At 38.5% G+C, this 22,101-nt stretch overlaps 1 protein-coding gene across 1 annotated transcript in view; it reads right to left on the bottom strand.

Annotated features, from left to right (window-relative positions):
- Positions 1-22,101, bottom strand: part of ITPKB (inositol-trisphosphate 3-kinase B) — a 71,615-nt gene that overhangs the window by 14,859 nt on the left and 34,655 nt on the right. The gene's annotated exons all lie outside the window — the stretch shown is intronic.

Here is a 22,101-nt window from a genome sequence, read left to right on the forward strand (position 1 = left end):
CTTCCTGAAGGAAAATAGTTTCCCACAATTTGCACAAATGGAACATGTGGCTAAATTAAGGCTGAGGTGTTTCTTATCTCAAAACCAGAAGGCAGAGTAAACTGTCTAAGAAGAAATATGCAAACAAAAAACAATGGGTGGAGTGGTTAAACAGGACAACAACAATGATTTTAACTCTAAGCAGTCAAGTATCATAGTCAAAATCCACGTGAAATGTCGAACAGAGGGCAGAATAATCTAAGACATGTAAAAGGAATAAAATGTGAAATTGGCGATTATGCTTAAAACAATCACATCTGAAATCTGATACAGTGGACAGAACTATCCTGTGGCACATATGAAATGCTTTTAAAATTTAAAAGTATTTATAGTTAAGAACATGATAATTTCACTTGTACTAGAAGACCAAGGAAAAGCTCAGCCATAAACCATATGGCAGTAGTTTTATTCAAAAATACAATATGTGCACTGTACAAAATTTTGAATAATTATTCTCTTATATTAGAACTTTATCATTCTTTGCAGGCCCGCCGTTCACTGTTTTTCCATCATTGCAAAATCATATGCAATCTATGCAAGTTTACCTAAATTTCTATAACACATTGTGAACACACCTTCTGGCCATGAAAAACTTAGGAGCAGCTATGACATGCTCAAGAAAAGGAGTGAAATAATTTCAGCGGCCTCTTTTCCTTCTTCATTAAGTTCATGTTTATCCAGACTTGTAGCTTTAGCCAATTTACTGTCAACATTGCTAAAGGCATCTTCCTATGCCAACATGTGGGTTTCCAAGAAGAATGCCAGGAGCGCTGTACTTTGGCTTTTTTGTTCCTTGTTGGCAGAAAGCACTGTTGGATTCCCCTTTACTAAAGTGTTTCTTTGCTTTGACTCATATTTGCTTAATTCTTTTAAAAGGAAAACCTCTCGGGGGAATCTGGGTTTCCACATCAATAAGACTCAACTTGCCCAGAAGAGGGATCCTCCTATGAAAATGCAAACATTAAGTCATTCAGTCCCAGCATAAAATGTTCATGAGAGAAGTCACTGTTCTAGAGCCAAATTTTTCTTTCCACAGTGGTTTAGAAATCACAGAGCAGAAAAAAATCTGAGCTACTTCAAAGCCAGTGTTAAATGAAATAAGAATAGTACATAGTATCATAATAGCTTCCCAAATGCTCCTTGTCGAGGTTAATATTTCCATTCTCCTCACTAGCTGTCACGGCAGTCAGGCGTGGGTAATAGACAGGTGGCTGACCAATAGGACCGAGTCTACTGGAAGTCAAAGCTCCGCCCCTTCCTGCTTGGCCCCAGTTTTTTGACTCGGTCTGCCAGGACAGCCGTGTCTATAGAGTGCTCATTGCTAATTGTTTAAACTAGTTAATTTGACTCAGGAACGGATTTGACTATTCTTCGTGTTTATCCTTGTCGGACTTGGTTACTGGCCTTATTAGCCTGCCGGCTGGCAGCTTTATTCGGCGCGCACACGAGTTCGCTCTGCTGCGCTGCCCGGCTTTCCCGCCTGTCTTCCGACGGCGGATGATTTTAAACAGTGCCCTGGTTCCTTCTTACTGTTTGGAGGGCCTGTTACCGGGACAGCCCGCCTTCGATCCATCGGCGGTGCTCAGCTGCGCCAAGGAGCCTTCCTGCTCAGCAGTGGTTTGGCGCGCAGCATTTTCGTGCCATTTAATCGCCATTAGCCAGCAGGCTAGCGACTTCAGATTGCGGCTCAGGACTCGAGCGCTGGGACATAGACTTCAACCGCAAGTATCTGGCACCCCAATAGCCCTTTGGCTCTCCATATCTCTCTGCGGTTTGGGATAATCCTCGTGGCGCAAGTTTTAAAATGGCGGACGCAACTAAATCGCGCTCCTCCCGCCAGGCCCAAAATAGGGGGAAGAGACCTAGGGAAGAAGAGGATCCCCTGGAAGGGTCATCCAAGCACCATCCCTCTAAATCCAGAGCTACGGGCTCCATTGCTTCTTCTCGCCCCTTAGCCACTAAACCATCAAGGGAAGAGGAAAGGCGCCATAAAGCTATTGAGAAAGCTTTCCTCAAGGCTCAAGTATCTGCTGGTCTAGAACCCTGTCCTAGCCAAGCTGAGGTTTCCCCTGATTTGCCTTCCTCAGCCAAATCCCATACTGCATCCTCCATTTTATTTTTTATTTATTTATTTATTTGTTTTAATTTCTATACCGCTCTTCTCCAAATAGGACTCAGGGCGGTGAACAGCCAAACCAAAAACAGGACATACAAAATTTAAAAACAGTTTAAAATAATTAGATATTTTGGCCGTAAATTAAAACAACCCAATTTAAAATCAATTTAAAATTTAACTCAAGCCAGCCCAGCTAGTTGAAATAAATAGGTTTTCAGGGCCCGACGAAAAATTTTGCAACAACCTGCTCCTGCCTTATTCCCAGACAGGTCTGACATTGAGGAGATTGTTCAAGATACTGAAGTTGATGCGGTTTTCCCTATTGCTAATGATGCCCCAGCTTCTAACCCAGTCCCTCCACAGGAACCAGCTGGGCGGGCAGCCAACCAAGGCACTCAGGTTTTTTCTGATATTCCTCCAACCTTGGCAGTTCTAATCTCTGACGCTATACGCCTGGGTATTGCCCAAGGTCTCCAGCAAAAACCTCCATTCGAGGCTTCTGCGTTTTCTAATGCTCATCTTTGTTCTAGAACACCATCCTTGCAGGATGAAGTGGAGGAGACCAGGGAGGCTTGTGAGGCCGCGGATTCGGCCAGCCAAGATTCTCTCTCAGATGGAGAGATCGTAGCAGATCAGGAACTGTCAGATGATGAGGGCCTAGAGCCTGATCAACCAGCGTTTATTGGCCTCTTCCGTCCCCAAATGTTCCATTCTTTGCTCCATAAGGCTCAAACCATCACACGTTTGGGGGGAAATGCAGCTTCTGCTACTTCAACCTCTGCTGATCCTACTGCTTCTCTGTTCCAGGAGCCTTCCGTTCAAAAGGAGGTTATTCCCGCTCCCAAGTTATTTTCCGATGTAGTCACCAGACAGTGGACATTCCCGAGTTCCAGACCTGTACCCAATACCTTGGACAAGTGGTTTTATAATATGGCTCCTGATTTCTCCACCTTACTTCAGGTTCCTTCCGTTGACCCGCCTGTTCTGGCTCTGTCTTCTCCATCTCCACTTACTGAAGAGTGCCTAAGACCGGAAGAGAAGAAAGCTGAGAGAACTCTGATCAAAGGCCATCAGGCTTCTGCCCTGTCTGTGCAACTTCCTCAGCGGCATCTTTTTTTAACAGGGCCACGATTCTCTGGTTGAAACAATTGCAAGCGCGTTTGCCCCCATCCGATCATCGCTCTCATCAGGACCTGAATAAGATTCTGGCAGCGGTGGAGTTCTCTGCTGACGCCACTCTCAATGCGGCCCGCTTTTCAGCCAAGGCCATAGGAACCTCAATTACATCACGTCGACTACTGTGGCTCCGTAACTGGCAAGCTGACATCAGAAGCAAGTGGCGCCTAGCGTCTTCTCCCTTTGCTGGAGACAAACTCTTTGGATCTCAACTTGACCCTCTCTTGTTTGAAACAAAAGATCACCGCAAAGTGCTTCCTTCTCTGCATCGTCGCCAGGATAATTGTCCTCAACATTTTTTTCATCCCTCCTCCTTTTGCGGATCAGATACAGTCTTCCCATCTCACCGGGGGCAGCGTCCCTTCTCAGCCAGACCTTCGAATCAACAGGACCCCCAGGTTAGACAGGGTTCCAGATTTGGCTTCAAACGGTCCTTTCAGGGGGGCAGGGGACGTCCCTTCCGGAGGTCCTGCTGATTCTCACTCCTTAGGTGGGCGCCTTTCCCTTTTTGCTAATCAAACAGTGTTGACTGGCGGCCCCTAGGGGGAGAGCCTTCTCTGTGGGGGCACCTACCATCTGGAATGAGCTCCCCCCGGAGATACGGAGGATCCCGGATCTGCGCACCTTCCGCCACGCTGTGAAGACCTTTTTATTCCATCAGGCGGGCTTGGCCTAATCTCTTCCCTTTTTTAAATATGTAAATTTTAATCTGTTTTTAAATTATTGGGGTGTTTTAATTTGTCTGGGCAAAAATGATTTAATTTGATTTTATCTGGTTTTTAAATTTTTTGTATCTATGTATTTTATTGTTGGCTGTTCACCGCCCTGAGTCCTTCGGGAGTAGGGCGGTATACAAATCAAATAAACTAAAACTAAACTAAACTAATAGGATAGGTCTGTTTCTGACGCCTGGGTCAGGTCTACCATCCGTTTTGGCCTTTCGCTTGAATTCTGATCCTCCCCACCGAAGCTTTTCTTGAGATGTCCTTCGTCTCAAGATCCCATCAAAACTGCCCGTCTTAATTCGGCCATCCAACACCTTTTGGATATCAAAGCCATTCAGCCTGTGCCCCTCAATGAGAGGGGCGAGGGTTTCTATTCCCGCCTTTTTCTAGTCCCCAAAGCTTCGGGGGGTTGGAGAGCGATTCTTGATTTAAAGTCCTTAAACCGGCACATTGTTTATTGCCGGTTTAAGATGCAATCGCTTCATACCATCCTTCTAAGTATCAGACAAGGGGACTTAATGACATCAATTGATTTGATGGAGGCTTACCTCCATATACCAATTCGGCCCGCCCATCGCAAATTCCTTCATTTTTACCATAACGGTCGCCATTTTCAGTATACGGCCCTACCCTTTGGCCTTTCCTCCGCCCCAAGGGTTTTTACTAAGATCTTGGCCTCTCTTATAGCTCATATCTCTTCTATACCAATCAGAACCATCCAATACCTGGATGATATCCTCATCCTTTCCTCTTCTCCGACCCAGGCGATATCAGACGTCAATAAGACAATTACAATTTTACAGACCCATGGCTTTTCCATAAATTGGGCTAAAAGCCACTTAGTACCTACCACCCACATTTTGCATTTGGGGGCCCTCATCAACACTATCACAGTTGAGGTCTCCCTCTCCCCGGATCAACTACGCAGCCTATCCTCTCTTGCTAGTCGTTGCCAGCTTCACAGGGCTGCTCCTTTGTCGGACCTTTCAACCTTACTGGGGAAGATGGTGTCATCTTATGGGATTGTTCCTTGGTCTCGCCTCCACAGCCGGGAACTTCAATGGCTGCTGCTACCCTACCAACGGAATCCATCGTCTCCTCCCTCCCTGAGGATCCAGCTTCCCCCACGGGTGGTCGAATCCCTGGCTTGGTGGACATCTCCAGCAGTGGCCAAGGGTTCCAGGTTCCTCGAGCCCCAGCGAATCGTCATCACTACCGACGCGAGTCTCCTCGGCTGGGGAGCTCATCTAGGCTCGAACACGGCACAAGGTCGGTGGTCCTCCCAGGAAAGATCCCTCAACATCAATGTCCTAGAGCTTCGAGCAGTCTACCTGGCTCTTCTGAGCTTCGAAGTTCAGGTCCTGAGTCGGGATGTGCTGGTCCTCACGGACAACATTTCGGCCAAGGCACATATAAACAGGCAGGGGGTCACTCGCTCGACATTACTCATGACGGAAGCTCTTCGCCTGGGGTTGTGGGCCGAGACTCACCTGATCTCATTGCGAGCGGATCACATTGCAGGGAAGGACAACATCTATGCCGACGCTCTCAGCCGCGTCCATCTGGACCCCACGGAGTGGAGTATCCCTCCCCACCTCTTCCAACAGATAACCCTCCGATTCGGTCTTCCTCAGGTGGATCTGTTTGCCTCCAGCGACAACCACCTACTACCTCACTTTTATTCTCGGTTCCCCTCGACAGCAACAGAGGCGGTGGACGCTCTCCGCAGCCCTTGGCCCCGGGGCCTTCTACTTTATGCATTTCCTCCTCTCCCTCTGATAGCCAAGGTGGTTCGCAAACTGTTGCAGGAGAGGGCAAAACTCATCCTTCTGGCCCCTTATTGGCCCCACAGACCCTGGTTTGCGGACCTTGTCACTCTTTCAGTGGTCCCTCCGTGGAGGATTCCGGACGATCGGATCGTATTGCGTCAAGACAACGTTCTTCATCCGGAGCCCCAGTCTTATCATATAGCCGTCTGGAGGTTGAGCGGCGCTGTTTGATTAATTCCAACGTGTCACCTGCCGCGATTCCCATTATCCTGGCGGCGCAACATCCCTCGACAGTTCGTATCTACAACTCAACATGGAAGGCTTTCCTTCGCTGGTGCTCCAAACACCATCTGGATGCCTCATCTGTCTCTGTGGTTCAAATTATGGATTTTCTACAAGAAGGCTTCACCTCTGGGCTCTCGCCCAACACTCTACGCCGCTAAGTTGCAGCCTTATCCTCGGTACTAGCCTTTGGTCCCGAGACCTCGCTATCCAAGGACCCCCTTATTCGTGCCTTTTTGAGGGGTGCTACCAACCTCCGTCCTCCGGTGGTTCACAGGTTCCCCACCTGGGACCTTAACAAGGTTCTCACCTCTCTCACCAAACAACCCTTTGAACCTCTCAGAGACGTCAATTTGAAGTTTTTATCGTTCAAGGTCGCTTTCTTGGTGGCCATCACGTCGGCCAGACGTATATCAGAGCTCGCCTCACTTTCAATTCGATCCGATCTCTGCGTCTTCCACAAAGACAGGATAGTTCTCCGATTAGAACCGGCATTCATTCCAAAAGTTAATTCTACCTTCCACAGAGCTCAGGAGCTCATCCTTCCAGACTTCTGCCCTTCTCCACGTCATCACCTGGAGAAAGTCTGGCATACCCTTGACGTGCGCAGAGCTCTAAAAATTTATATAGCCCGCACCTCATCGTTTCGGCGATCCAAAGCCCTCTTCATCTCCTTCCAGCCTTCGTCCATGGGGTCTCGAGTCACGGCTACCACGGTGGGACGTTGGCTCAGAGCTACGATCTCCACAGCATATGAGTCTCAATCCTTACCTGTTCCCCGTCGTATTATGGCACATTCCACCAGAAGTGCTTCCACATCGGCGGCTTGGGCGACTTGTGCTCCGCTGGAAGAAGTCTGTCGGGCAGCAACTTGGACTTCGGTGACCCCCTTCATCCGGCATTACCGGTTGGACACTTACGCTTCCGCAGACGCCGCTTTCGGCAGAAGGGTGCTGCAGAGAGTTCGACCAGATCCCTCCCTTTAGGACATGTGCTTTGGTATGTCCCACGCCTGACTGCCGTGACAGCTAGTGAGGAGAATGGGCGTTGTACTTACCTGATATGCCCCTTCTCTCTTCTGCTGTCACGGCAGTCAGCCCCACCCTGGTCGGTATAGGAGGGGGCTCCTGGGGAGGGTGGTTCTTTCACTTTTTCCTTTATATCTCTATAGACAGGTCAGTCTACTGGATACCTTCGCCTCAAAACTGGAGCCAAGCAGGAAGGGGCGGAGCTTTGACTTCCAGTAGACTCGGTCCTATTGGTCAGCCACCTGTCTATTACCCACGCCTGACTGCCGTGACAGCAGAAGAGAAAGGGGCGTATCAGGTAAGTACAACGCCCATTCTACATTGATAATGTTCAAGTCATAAAATTATTGAAAAGGACATGGGATAAATGTGTATTAAAAGGGTTGAAATTTATATTTATGATCTCAAAAATAACTTTTATAAAATGATGTATGTACAGTGTCATTGGAATTATCAGTGTCATGATGTATGTACAGTGTCATAAAAATTATCTAGAACATATAGCACTTCAAATGTAAGTTGGAAATGTAAACAATAAAAATATTCATGTTATCATGCTTAGTAAATGTGTAAAAAAGCTAAAACATTTGGATCCAAATACATATTTTGATACAGAGGATTTTCAAGATCAACTGAAACTGGATTTTTTCCTTTTAAGATTAAGAATATATTGTCAACAGTTCTGCTGACTGGAAGCCTCTTATGGGCTTTTTGCATAAAAATGAAGAAATAAACTTGTGATTTATAATTTTGATAACTTTAGTCAAGTTAGATTATAGAAAGGAGAGTAATATGATGTAACTTTAGAAGGAGGTCAAGATATATTAGTGAAATTAGTGAAGCCATTACTTTATATTTTCTTTCTTTTCTATTTTCTATTTGTATTTTTTTATACTTTTTTCTTTTTCCTTTCCTACTTTCTATTACTCTTTCCATCTCTTGCTCTCTCTTGTTCTGATCATTGTTCTCTGTGTTCCACTCTTTGATCTCCTATTCAGGTGTTGGAAAAATGCTTTCATATCCTGATTCAGTTATTTTTTTTCAAGACTAAACATACTGAACTCCCCCTAGTTTCTCTTCCTAAAACTTAATTTCCAACTACACTTGTTGATTTTCTCTGTATCTGGTCAAGTTTCTTTGAAACTTTCTGACAACGTGGAACTTTGAACTAGGCATATTATTTCAGGTCTGACCAATGCAAAATATAAAACTATTATTTCCCATAATTTGGAAAATAAACTCTATGGATATAGCCTAAAACTAGTGATTCACATTAGGTTGTAATATACTTGTGATATTTCCAAGTGCGATTAACAAGTCAGGTGCTCTCTGTCCTATATCTGTAAATGTGATTTCTTGTTCCTAGGTGAAGTACTTTGTAATTTGCATATTACATTTTATTTTGGTATTTTCAGCCCCCTTCTGCAACATTACTATTAACCCTAATAATACATGCTTTTTGGAAGGCAAGCTTATGTTTCTAGTAATGTACATGTATTTTATGCCATGTATTAAGAGGAACAAAAAACTAATTCTTATGTGCTGGTAAAGTCTTCCCTTTCATGTCACATGTGAAAACTTATTATTTTAGGCAATCCTTATCTATGCATTGTCTATTAATGTGTGAAACATGCATACCTATACTTGTTTCTCTGAAATATAGACACAATTCACTTATATAGATAATACACAGAGAGTATTATATAGATAATACAAAGAGAGTCAAGTTGGTGTAGTAGTTAAGGCACCAGGCTAGACCATGAGTTCTAGTCCTGCCTTAATCTTAAAACCAGCTGGAGGACTTCACTTCTGGGCTGAGCCAGTCACTTACTCTCAGCCCTAGAAAGAGGCAATGGCAAACCCCTTCTAAGAAACCTTGCCAAAGAAATTCTCCAAGAATTGGCCACAATTGAATGAAAGAAAGAAAAAACCCATAGATAAGTCCTTCAACACTAACATTTCAGCATAAGCTGTTGAAACTGGAAAGGATTTTTAAATAGCCTGAGCATAAGAAAAATTAACTTTAAAATTATTACTGTAAACTCAAAAGATAAGACTTATGATTAAAGAAAGCAGAATTTGTTCAATGAGCATCTATCAAGCTTAGCTGTTTTCTTTTAGTTTATATTAAAAATAGTAGAAAAAATAAATATTGCTTTGTCCTCATCAGGAACATATCAAAGTGGCTTAATGATATTTGAATAATTGGCATTCATTCATCTGAAACACTATTTATATAGTTCTCTAATAGAAAGAAAGAGAGCATTATTTTTTAGTAGATGGGTGAAGACTATGGAATCTTCTAGAGATTGCTGAGTACAATTGAGCACAATTCCAGGACTTCTAATCATTAATCATGATGGCTAGGGGTCTCTAGAAGTTGTAGTTTATATTATGGACCTCTACTGCAGATTATATATAGTCTTCACTGGGTGGCAGGCACTGATATTGAAGTAATGGGTTGGTAAGAGTAGTCTTTCATGCAATTCCTTTGCCTACTCAGCAGCTGGGCCTTTTTATAGAAATTCAGAAATAGAGAACCTAAATAGAGAGCAAGAATTTCAAATAAGCACAACTAGATTTTGAATTTAAAACTGATTTAAGTAATCCAGTGTGTTTTCTCATCCATATGCTTGTGCCCAAGAAGTTTATGGTTTTTTCGGTGTTTTGTGATTCTGTTTTATCTGGTTTCATTTCTGAATTAGGTGAAATAGCATTCCAAGGTTTTGCACATGTGTTGAGTCTGCACTCCCATTTATTACAGAACAGTTGGGAGGAAATTCACTGCTTGTGGCGATTTTTTTAAACTATCATTTTTCTAGCCAAGGTTGGATAGGAACTGACATAAGATAATTCTCAGGAAAAAATGGTATCATACAATCTATCTGCCTTTTGTTCTAGCAGCAAATGATATCTCTTAAATGGACAAAAATCTGACTTCTTGTGAATTGAAAACTTTGATTAGCTTCTGTGAAAATATTCTTTTATTTGTCTATCCTTCTAAGTAAATTCATATTCAGCAGATAAGGAATGGTATTCTGCCAAATTTTCTCAACTTGTTTTTTTTTTCCCCCAAAAGAAAGTGAGGAAAAATGGAAGCTAATTTAAGATATTTATTGGCCCAGGTATATGGAGCAACATGTAAAGACTGGAAACAGCATTTTGCTCTTCACATAGCTTTCTTTCTTTTGTGTAACACTAATGAATTCTAAGAATAGTCAAAAGAATTTTAAAGAAGGTGCTTGCTGCCAAGCTCACTTTTTAAAGCTTATAGTGTAAACAGTCAAGAAATGGTACACCTTGGTAGCAAGCAAAACTTTAATCCTTACAGACAGTTGGATAGTATTTAAAGAATGAGAGAGGTTTTTAAGAAAATGCAGGAAAAACAAATACATTCCCTCTTCCTGTACGCCATACAGAAGTCTATTTTGGACAAGGAACAGTGGGCTCGTCTGTTTGCAAGCCTTGGCAGGTAGAAACATCTGGTTGAATGGCTTACACCAAAGCACAGCTATTTCAGATGTTTGGATTTCTCTGAGAATACATAGAGACGCTTTAATTTACAGAAAATAGTTAGTTGTGAGTGTTCTAGTCATATCCAAAGGCTTCATTATGTGCTGCTGCTTTTAAAAACTTCAGCTAGAGTGGAATAAAATTATTTGGAGCCTGCTGAGGCTTGAAAGTCAAATCCTATTACACCAACTCTAAAATAGCTGTACTAGTTGTCAGTTTGTTTTCAAACATGAGTCAGTTTATTGTTTGTTTATAAAATGCCCATATTTTGGATCCAGGTTATTTGAATATCTATATAAACCTGCTTGGATTCCAAAATCAATTTTGGAAGTCCTATCTGTTGTCCCATTACAAAAATCTGTAAAGTTGGATAATACTTGAAATAGGATCTCCTTAGGACGGGTTGCCAACCTAAAAAAGTATCTTGAACAAGGCATAGGTTACACTTATATGTTGTTGCTTTTAAGAGGGTGAACAGGTTTTTTCCAGACTTTTAGTTGAAAGCCTTGATGAACTGCAAAAAGAGCCAATCAGTCAGTCCTGGACTAAATAATGGCTTGAAGTGATGAGCAACAAGCAAAAACTCACATACTTGGCATGCAGTGTGAGGGGATGACGGATTGGAAAAAATGGTTATGCTTGGCAGTGTTGAGGGAAACAGTAAAAGAGAAAAAACAACAGATAAGGAAGACAGATGGGATCAAAGAAATTATTGAAAAATTCTCGGAAGAGCTACAAATCATTAAAAGGCAAGATTGATGTGACAAGTACCTGTCTACCTAGTCACCCAAGACTTGAATCTGGTTGAATGGCACCTGAAATATTTTTGAAAAATGGTGGCATTGAAAAGCAAGTGAAAAATAGACTGACCAAATAAATAAAATTACCTCAGGATTTATTTTCCTATTTTGCTTACTATATAAATTTCAATTCTAAACTTCAAAACTAAAAATTTGTAACTAATAATTCTGATTGGTGTAGAATATTCTATACTTTATCATTTTTCATCTAGCAATTGATATTTAGAGACTGGATAATAGATAGACCTTTTTTTAAAAAATAGACAGGTGTATAAAAATTGAGCGAACATCAGATTTTTGGCAACACCCAGGGTAATCTCTGATTTTTAAATCAACACACTAGTTCTCTGAACTGTTGTAATTGAAAAGTTCTTTCATTGCACATTTGGGAACCAATGTGGAAGGAGGTATACAGGAGTTTGGGATATATTTAGTTGTTTTAATATTATATGGTGCTATGATTTTTATGACCGTGTTATGATTTATGAAGCACCTGCCTCCCTTCCCTCTCCCCACTTACAATGATGTTTATGACCAGTTCCAGTTTATCTATGTACTAAATAATATTAGGAACATAGTAAAGGGGAAAACCTAAGTTTCCAATGGGATAAATTAAGCTACAGCTCAGTGGTGGGATTCATTTTTTTTTACTGCCGGTTCTGTGTGCGTGGCTTGGTGGGCATGGCACGGCTTGGTGGGTGTGACTAGGTGGGCGTGGCAGGGGAAGGATACTGTAAAACCTCCATTCCCTCCCCACTCCAGGAGAAGGTTACTGCAAAATCCCCATTTCTTCTTGATCAACTGGGACTCGAGAGACAGAGAATAGATGGGGGCGGGGCCAGTCAGAGGTGGTATTGACCAGTTCTCCGAACTACTCAAAATTTCTCCAGAACTGGTCAGAACCTGCTTAATACCACCTCTACTACAGCTCTAAGAAACTGATGCAATCCTGCTAATAAAGTTAGTGTTTTAACAGTTTCCTTTTAAAGATCTGTGAGCAATAGTTTATTCTTCAAAATTTGGAAAAACAAATTCTAAAACACAGCTCAGTTTTTAATAACAGAAGTTGCTCTAACCAACTTATTTAAAAAATGGATCATGTTTAACAAATTACAGTTTTTAAAACCAAATAAATACTGCTGAATAATCCTGACATTTTAATTCCTTTCAGCTCCTCTTAATTGCTTCTGGTTTACATTTGTCATCAGCTACATCAGTGTTTGGCCACTCTTTAGTAATTTAAAACTCTATTTGTAATGTTATTATTTTGCAAACATTGGAACTGAAACTGAGTGTTCGTAAGAGGGCTAATAAGCCCAACGAGAAGTCCTACATAAATGAAACAGAAGGGTCAAAGTGATGTATCTCTAGGATAATCTGACAACGTAACTGTTTTAAAGGGTATTTTTTGCAGGTAGCACAGAATTATAGTACTAATAAAAGGAAAGTGTTCATGGTGCCAATTTAAAAGTTAGGGAATCAAGTACATTTAAGCTTTTTTGAAAAACAACATGAAAGCTTAAAACTGTATAAAGCGTAAAACAAGGTGAAGAAATATCTTCTAAACTAAAAGGGAAACAGTCACTGGAAACAGGAAAATGGAATGTTTTAACATTAATTATGGAACAGCATTTAAAAGACATGCACATATTTGCAAATCCAAAAGAACAATGCTGAGATAACAGACCAGAAACAATTCTTGCAAAATCTATTACTCTGGGCAGGATGTGTCCATTGTCATTTATAGTACATATTATACAAAGCCATTACAATCTTATCTGGGTTTCCTCCAAAGAGTTCATAGCTTGAAAATGGAATCACATCCATGTCTCTAGAAGACTCTTTTTTTGAGTAACAGCCCTTATATGATTTCACACCTTTAATCATGTACAGGTGTCTGTGTAAGAATCTCATAAATGCAGAAATGAAGAAACTTTTTCCGGGACTGGAAGGTTGCAGCATATAAGTTTAATACAGTAAATTATATGTGTGATATGATATCACACAAATGCTGAACTTACATCAGGCATCAGAATGTAAGTATATAAGTTGAAAGTATATTATAATGCCATTGTATTTTATTGCAGACACTTTTGCTCCTGTTTCACATTTATAAATTTAAACGAAGCAAATTGAACATAAGAGCATCTCTACAATATCAGACAAAAGTCCATCCTAATGCAATTTTATCCATAATAGTGTTGGATTTTCATAGTCAACCAGCTGCTTCCAATGTCCTCAAAACAAGAAGTAGAGACATATCCCTTTTTGACTATTGTTGTTTCCCTGCAACTAAAATTATAGGCACATTATGCTTAACTAGAGTTAACACCAGATTCTTAAATACCCCCTTATAAACCTACTCTCTTTTTAAAATCATCTAAAACATCACTATATTATGTGGAATATCAAAGGCCACTAATGCTGCACAAAAATACTTTTTTGCTCTCTTTTAAGTTCTCCTTTCCATCTATCTCACTGGATGACCCAATTCTAGTTTTAAAAGAACAAAAATTTCTCCCTGTCTACTTTCTCGACACCTGATTTTATGTACCTCAATCATTTCCCCATCTCAGCTGATGTTTTCCAAGCCAAAGAATCCCAAACATTTCTCATTGGGATGGCATTTGGGCCCCTTCCTCATTTCAGTTGCCCTTTTCTGCAATTTTTCTAGCTCACTTAGGTTATTTTCAATATGCAACAACCAGAACTGTACCTGTATGCCAGATGCAGATATTCTACAGAAGAGCAAAAGGCATTACAATGTTGTCATTTCTCTTTTCAATCCATTTCCTAATGAACAAAAACACGGAATTTGCCTTTTTCCTAATTGCTACACCTCTTGGTTGAGGCAAAATATTTTATGTAGATCAAATATTGTATGCAGAAATTTATTTTTCCTATTAAAATGGAAAGTCAGAAGCCAGTGAATTCTCAAATTGTTTCCAGGCCCCTAATAATAAATGTTTACTACAAAGCAACTTAAACAGCTCTTAGCTGTTAAGATGAACATGATTCACTAGCAACAGGAAATGCTACTGTAGTTTGAAGAGGCTTAACTCCTCTGAACCAATAACCAATGGCTGAACATTTTCTGCTGTGTTTAGAAAGCCAGTTAAATTCTTGGCATAGCTCACAAAGTATCTTTCTGTTGGCACAGTACTAGTTGCAGTGACACCAGGAAGTTCTGGTATTTCCCTGTTCTTCAGCATCTCACTCAGTGGGGGATGGTGGGGAACACAAATTGCACTTCAAAGCTTGTGCAGAAACTGAAAGGCAAGTCTGACTATTAAGAAGAAGTGCAGCACAGTGGTTGGTTGCTAAGTTACCACATGACGTACATACAGAGCCCGTGTCTACATTTTTCCATTACATTCTCCTCAGTTAGACTAGCCAGCCTGAATCGGAGAGGTCCCTCAAACAAGTCAACTTTATACAGATAAAATACTTTAAGTCTTATAAGGAAATTGATCTCAAACTCTTTAAGGAAAAAGCATTACATTATATGTGAGCATAGTATGACAACAGAAATCTTGATGGACTTGCACAAAATTTATACCACGTGTGAAGCATAAAAGAATAGAACTGTCTGTCTTCCCACCTGATTTGAAGGAGTATACTTTAAATCACAGTTTGATAAACAAGCCATAATGTCTGGTTTACATAAAATGCTAAGTCACATTGAATGGATTGACATCTCATGTGAAATCAAAAATAACCACATTATATCTTAGTGCAGAGTGTGAAGTCATTAAAATCGTGACTCCTATTTTAAAAAAAAGAAGTTGTGTATAAGGAAAAAATGCTTCACACAGTGTTTGTTTGGTTTGGTATTTTGGATTTGACTTTCCAAATTAATGAGATGAATCACAGCTTCGCTTCAGAAATCTGTTCTTTGTCTATTTTGTTTACTGTTCAAATGTCTTCTTAAATAGATACACGCTAAAATTATGTGAATGGGAAGTATATGTTCTTCAGGTATAGTCACAAAGGTACATTGAACATGATACATTGAACAATCAAAAGTGTTCTGCTGTGCAATCAAAAATTCAAGTATCAAAACTCCTAATTGGGAGGGGGGGGCTACTTGACACTTTGGAAGATAAATAAATTTCACGTTCTTGACGAGAGACCTATGAACCACGTCTTATGAAGCTGAAGGATGTATTTAAAAGATTATACAATAGTGACACTAGAAATAAGAGAACAGGAAGATAAACAATATTATTTGATATGGGATTTATTTTATCAATGGATGGACAATAAAACTTGGAGATAATTATGAAACTAGTTATAATTTTAAATAAGTGGAAGTTGAGATAAGATAAAATAAGTGAAAAAAATGTATATGGAAATAGAGATGTTTAATGATAATGTGAATAGAAGAGCAGCACAAAAAATGTCACCAATCGACACACTGTCTATAATTGTTTGAAATGATAATGTTTTTATGTTTTGTTTTTGTCTTAAAAAATAAAAAAGTTGTTTCAAAAAAAATAAATAAAAGGTTATACAATAGTGATCTTCAAATAATCTGATTACCCAGATATTGATATAAATACTAAATTAAAAACGTGGCTATTTCGCCTGGCCGGCCTGGACTGATAGGGGTTTTTAAAATGGATTTTAATTGATTTTAGGGTTTTTATGTGTAATTTTTAACCGGGAGTTTTTGTTTCATTTTTCTGTTTTATTGTTGTGAGCCGCCCTGAGTCCTCTCGGAGAAAGGGCGGCATATAAATCTAAACAAACAAACAAACAAACAAACACATTTTATTTTGCTCTAGAAAATAGAATTCATGTCCAATAGGTTCAAATTATAAGAAAGGGAATTTCAATAGAAATTAACCACAGCTCATTATTAAATTAGACTTTGAAGGGTTACCTACTGAAGATGCTATAAAAAAAGTTCTTATTAAATCTTATTAAAAAATAAATATACCAAATTTGAATTATAGTTGCAATTGAGGGTTTGTTTTTTGTAAAGCACAGATCTGAATAGATCTTTTTCACCTGTGCAAACAACTGTTTCCTTATATTTTATATTTAAAAAAATAATAATAGGAAAAATTCCCTGCCTCAGTGCTAATTCACATGCATAAAAAAGAAATAGGCATGTCCACTGGAAATAAGATAGATACATCAACAATAATTTAAATGGCCAAAACTATATATATTAAAGACAATATTGTTTAAGAATTGTAACCTAGGAAGGACTGTACCTTCCAAAATATCACTTCTTTTCATTACCTTCTTCTCATATAACCCTAGACTAGACAAATGGGAAAATACTGGATAGTTTAGTTTGAACATGTTTTATTATTTTTAAGACAGTGGTCTCAATCATAGTCGAGAGAAGTAGTTGACTGTTATATTCACTGCTTATCTGTCTTCTTCAAGACACACAAACCTACATATCCAAATATCCCTCCAAATAGTAATAAACCAGATGGGTACATTTGTAACTGAAACAAACAAACTTAGGAAATGCATTCATGCATGTGATAGCACATTTAAGCACCACTAGTTGTTTCAGGAGAAACGGTTACAATTTAGTACTCTGCTTCCTTAATTAACATGATATGCCCCAATGTCTTACTGAAATGAGATTCTAGAGAATAATAAGCAAGAAATAGTTAGCAGCTGTGGTTAACTGTACTGGAGATAGAAATAAATACCAAGATACCACTATTCTAAAAAGGACATTTTTAAAAACAGAACATTTGGATCAAAATCATTTGTATTTGGATAGATTACTTTTACGTTTACATTTGCCACTGTAACAAGTTTTCATTAAGTGCAACTTCCCTCTGCTACCAAAACAACAACAAACAAAAAGACAAACAAATCCTTGGGGAAATGAAGGAAAATCCCTGCTAATTTACAAACCTGATGTGGCCATATCCCTTGCACACTCTCTACAGTCCTTTATCATCTTATAAATCTATATCTATAGCCCCTAGATATCCAAAAGTTGAACATGATCTAAACAATCATTTACCATCTTATTTGATGATTTATAGAATCTAGTAAAATTGTAGCCTTAACCTTATTAAACTATATAAATTATGATTCTATAGACAGGGTGGATAGAGGATTTTTCTGACATGTGATAGGCAGTCAGGAGGCTTTCTGGACTGAGAAAAATTTGCAAGTGCAAGGATATGCTAAGATATAGATACATGTGTAGACACAGGAAATTATTAATCATTTAAATGTTGCAAGCCGGAGTCACCTATGTTTGCTCAAACCATCAACTCTTGAAAATAATCATAATAAAGTATCTGGAGTTCAAGATTGTCATTTTATTATATTCTATCATATAAATAAACAGCAGATATAACATAGCTACTCTGTTCTACTTAAGACCAGAAAGCCAGTTTCTACACAATTAAGTTCATAATGCAAACACAACAGCTCATGACTTCATGCTCTACCCTAAATAATCATTTATTGGCACAACAGCTCATGAGAAAAAAAAATGCCAATAGTTTAGACATAATATATGTCTAACACTTAAAATAAGTGAAAATAATACTAATACTAAAACTTTAGCAACAGTGGGAAAAATAGCTGCAGGGCTGTTCTTTACAAGGTACTGCAAAAGCTAACAGTTACATTATATTTTTAGGATGGTGGTGTTAAATCCACAACCTGAGAAACATCTTCATTACTTTAGGAGAGTTTCATGAATTTGCAATCACTGCAATGTTTTTTTTTCCTTCAGGGAGTTGACTCAAATTGGGAAAACTCACTGGCTGATTTTCATGTGCCTTTTAAAATTATAGTTTAATGAAAAAGCCCCAATGTCTGTATTTAGATAGACCATGAAGCCTTAAACTATGGTTTAGAAATCACAATGGCTTAGTTCATTCCAAAACCATAAATTGGCTCAATATGATATGTGAACAGGAGCTATAATATGAGACTACAGCAAACTATTTACACTGCATAAACATTCATAACTATTTGATAATAATCTCCCTTCAGTGATTATATTGTTCTCTATTTGAGAAAACAACCTTGTGTTACATTAATACTGTAGTGGTACTCAAACATTTTGAAGCAGGCAACATCCTTCTTTGAAGAGTTGCTATTTATAATTATTGAAACTTATGTTCTATTAACATAGTTGTACAGTATTAATCTATCTGCCTTGGATGCTAAGAAAAAATTGCAGTCTCATTAATTGAAGAGGCTATTTCCTTACCTTAGATAAAATGCTTTTGGGAAATAGTTCTTGCCCATTGAGGCTGTCCCACTTTGGAACCCCTGGCATTGCCATTCAACCTTCGTAAGTTCTTTTTTCTCTGAGAATATAGTGCATGATCAGAGTAAATGGTACCAGCACTATATTTAGCTCTTTCTTGTTCTTAATACCTCTCAAAGTGATTTGTGTTACTTGAACAACACTCCAGCCAATCCATCACAGAGATTTTCCACCTCAACTGCATAGCGATTGGCTATTGCTACTAATCAATTTTTTCATTCCAATTTGTGTCAAGGTGGAATGATTACTTCACAGCACATATTGTTCTAGATAGCAATTGATTCCTGTAAACTACTGCTCCAATTCAAATAAAACACTTCCTTTTCCCTTCCTTCCTGACAGAAACAAACTTAAAGCCATATAAAAACAATGATAAGAGAAACAGAACTGAGACTAGCAAGGAATCCCAGAAACCTCTGAAGAACATCTCAAAATGCAATGGTTGCAAAAAAAGCGAGGTATCTGGCAAATAGAGATTGTCAGCATACATTACTGCTATTAAGCTTTTTGGCAGCCTCTCTTAATTTTTTTTTTGCAGGGAAGAACCTTGCATAAATAATACTGTATATAGAGTGTGTTTTCTTTCCTATCATGATCTCTTCATGGTACCCTTATTGATCTATTGCAGAATCCTTATGTTCCATAGAATCCCAACGAAGAAAGGCTGCCTTTTGGACATTCATGTTATATATATATACGTGTGTGTGTGTGTGTGTGTGTGTGTGTGTGTGTGTGTGTGTGTATACATGTATATATTTATGTATGTGTATGTATGCACACAGATATACATATATTATACAGACACACACGCATATATATAAATTGGTGGCAAATGGGGATAACCACAGTATGAATAATTTTGGCTATTTCACAGAAAAAACAACAGCAAAGAAACCATAATAATTTAGTTATCTTTGTTTCTCTCTTGAAACATGAAAAATAAATCAATTGAAGTTTATGAAAAGTAACAATAGCATTTTAAAATGTTTAAAGAATGGCTGGCCTTGACTATTCTGATTATAGAATACACAATATAAAACATTTGCTTTTTAAGTATAGCTTTTTTGTTTTTTAATTTTTCATAACACTATACTAAAATACAGTATAGAGTGTATGTTTTATTATATCTGTTCTAACTGAAAAAAAACATATAAGGATCTGAATTGAATACACATCACATTTTCCATAATATCCTTTGTTTATTGTCAACCAATTTAAAAGATCACTTCAACTAAGAAAATAAGTTGTGGCTTAAATTTCTTTAGTATCTAACTAACAAAAAATATAATCAGTTAATAATACATTCTCATTAAAGAAAGGCTTAATTCTATAGGCTAGATTCTTTGTAGTACCAGGGACACCATCTTGCTATATTATCTGGGACTCTTTTTGCCTGTAAACTTCAAGGAAGTAAATAGAGTGCTGTCTAGGTTGTCCTCTTTCATTTTGGACTTTTACACATTCTGGCTGTTGTGTGGACTTAGTGAAAGGATAACCAGTTTAATCCAGACTGTTCACAGTGTGGGGGCTCTTTCTGGGCTCACAGCTCCTAATTGAACAGCAGGTGGAAAATGTGACGAGAAGGGCATTTGCCCAGCTTCTGCTGATGTAACAATTGCAGATTTACCTGCTTCAGGACATCTGGGGTACAGTAACTCATGGCCTCATTACTGCCTGGTTAAGCTAGGACCATATGCTTTATGTGTGGCTGATCTTAAAGACTAGTTGGGAACTACATCTGGTCTAGAATGAGGCAATCCACATACTAACTAGCTCTTCAATTAGAAGATCTGCAGGTTGTGATTGATTTAATCTTTTGAAGTTTAATCACAATACCCTTTATTGCTTGACACCTCCGTGCCTGTTGGTCTACCAACTCTAACAGGAATTGGCCCAACCTTTTATTTGATTTGATTTATTTATCTGATTTCTATAGCTGTCCATCTCCACAAGTGACTCTGGTTGATGTACATCATAGAACATAAAAAACAATTTAAAACAATTAAAACAATATGTGCTAGCTCATGGTAGGATATCATCTTGATTTTAGAACTTCCACATTAAACTGCTTGAGGTTTTGAATTTGAAATGAACATAAGGAAGATAATTAAATAATGGCAAAATTAAGATCTGATACTTTGTTACATGGACAGTAAAGTTATCCTTTGCAGATTTTAAACTGTTGGCTGGAGATATTGAATGAAAAGAGGTAACCCTTACTAACCAATTCAGAAAGAAGTTGAACAATGACCTTCAAGATGAGTTGGTAAGGCAAGGAACCCCAGGCCCTGGATGAACTATACCAGGGACTGTTTTAATTGACACTTGGCTGGAGGAATTGAAGCAGAGTCATAGTATCAAATACAGAAGTGGCTATGGGTTGACATTCAGGGTTTCCCTTCTCTGGCTGCTGTAGTCCCGAATCCAGGAGTGGAGGAACCGACACAAGCTGACTTTGGTTGCAGAAAGCTGACAGAAAGTTGCTTTATCTATCAACCACAGGAAGAAGAATTGCTATTAGTTAACAATAGCAACTAAAACTGCAGAGATTGCCATTGATAAACAATGCCATCACATTTTATGACCTCATTGTTTAATCATGGAAATTCCAGTCCGAATTGCTATCGTAAATCAAGATCTACCTGTACTATCATATATTACAAAGAATATATAAACACAGAGACTGCATGCAAATAATCTTGAATATGAATGTGTTCTATGTTTATTGGTAATATATAAACATATACCAGAAAATCAGAAGTTTCACCAGCTTATCCATCTATTTTATATAAACAGTAATCTGTCTAATCCTGTTGGAAGGACCTTCTGGGCATGTACAACACATGTTCAGAGATGTAGGAAACAGTCTCAGTGGCCATCATAATTCTTCAAAAAGATGTGGCTTCCTCAAATGGTTTGCCCTGCCTTAATAAACAGATGCATAGTTTTCACAATCCAGTTATGTTATATCTAATGTTTTGCAATAAAGATAAAATGAAAATGTCTTCTTTATGCATAACTGCTTTCCACTAAACAAAGTTAATAATTTGATATATCTTTGAGTGATATATCTTTGCACTCAAGTTTTTCATTACATCCATTTTTCCTAATTTTAGTTATTATTTTGTAATAATGTATATCATGAAATTATAAGCTTAACTAAATCAATTTAGCAATAGAAAAACAAAATCCATTTCAAGATAATTTACTTGATTTATTTTTATTATGAAAATAGAATTTGCATAGTCTGATAGGAAGAAAACAACCATACAAAAGATAACATATAAACTATTTATCCTTTACATAGGATCACTGAAATTTACTAAATTCTTCTTAGTAGGAATTATTTAATCCTATTAATTTCTAAGAATGAAAGTTCTTAA

The sequence above is a fragment of the Pituophis catenifer genome, unplaced genomic scaffold (genome assembly GCF_029215685.1).
Source record: "Pituophis catenifer annectens isolate HBS135680 unplaced genomic scaffold, rPitCat1.0.hap2 SCAF_1, whole genome shotgun sequence".
Taxonomy (NCBI): domain Eukaryota; kingdom Metazoa; phylum Chordata; class Lepidosauria; order Squamata; family Colubridae; genus Pituophis; species Pituophis catenifer.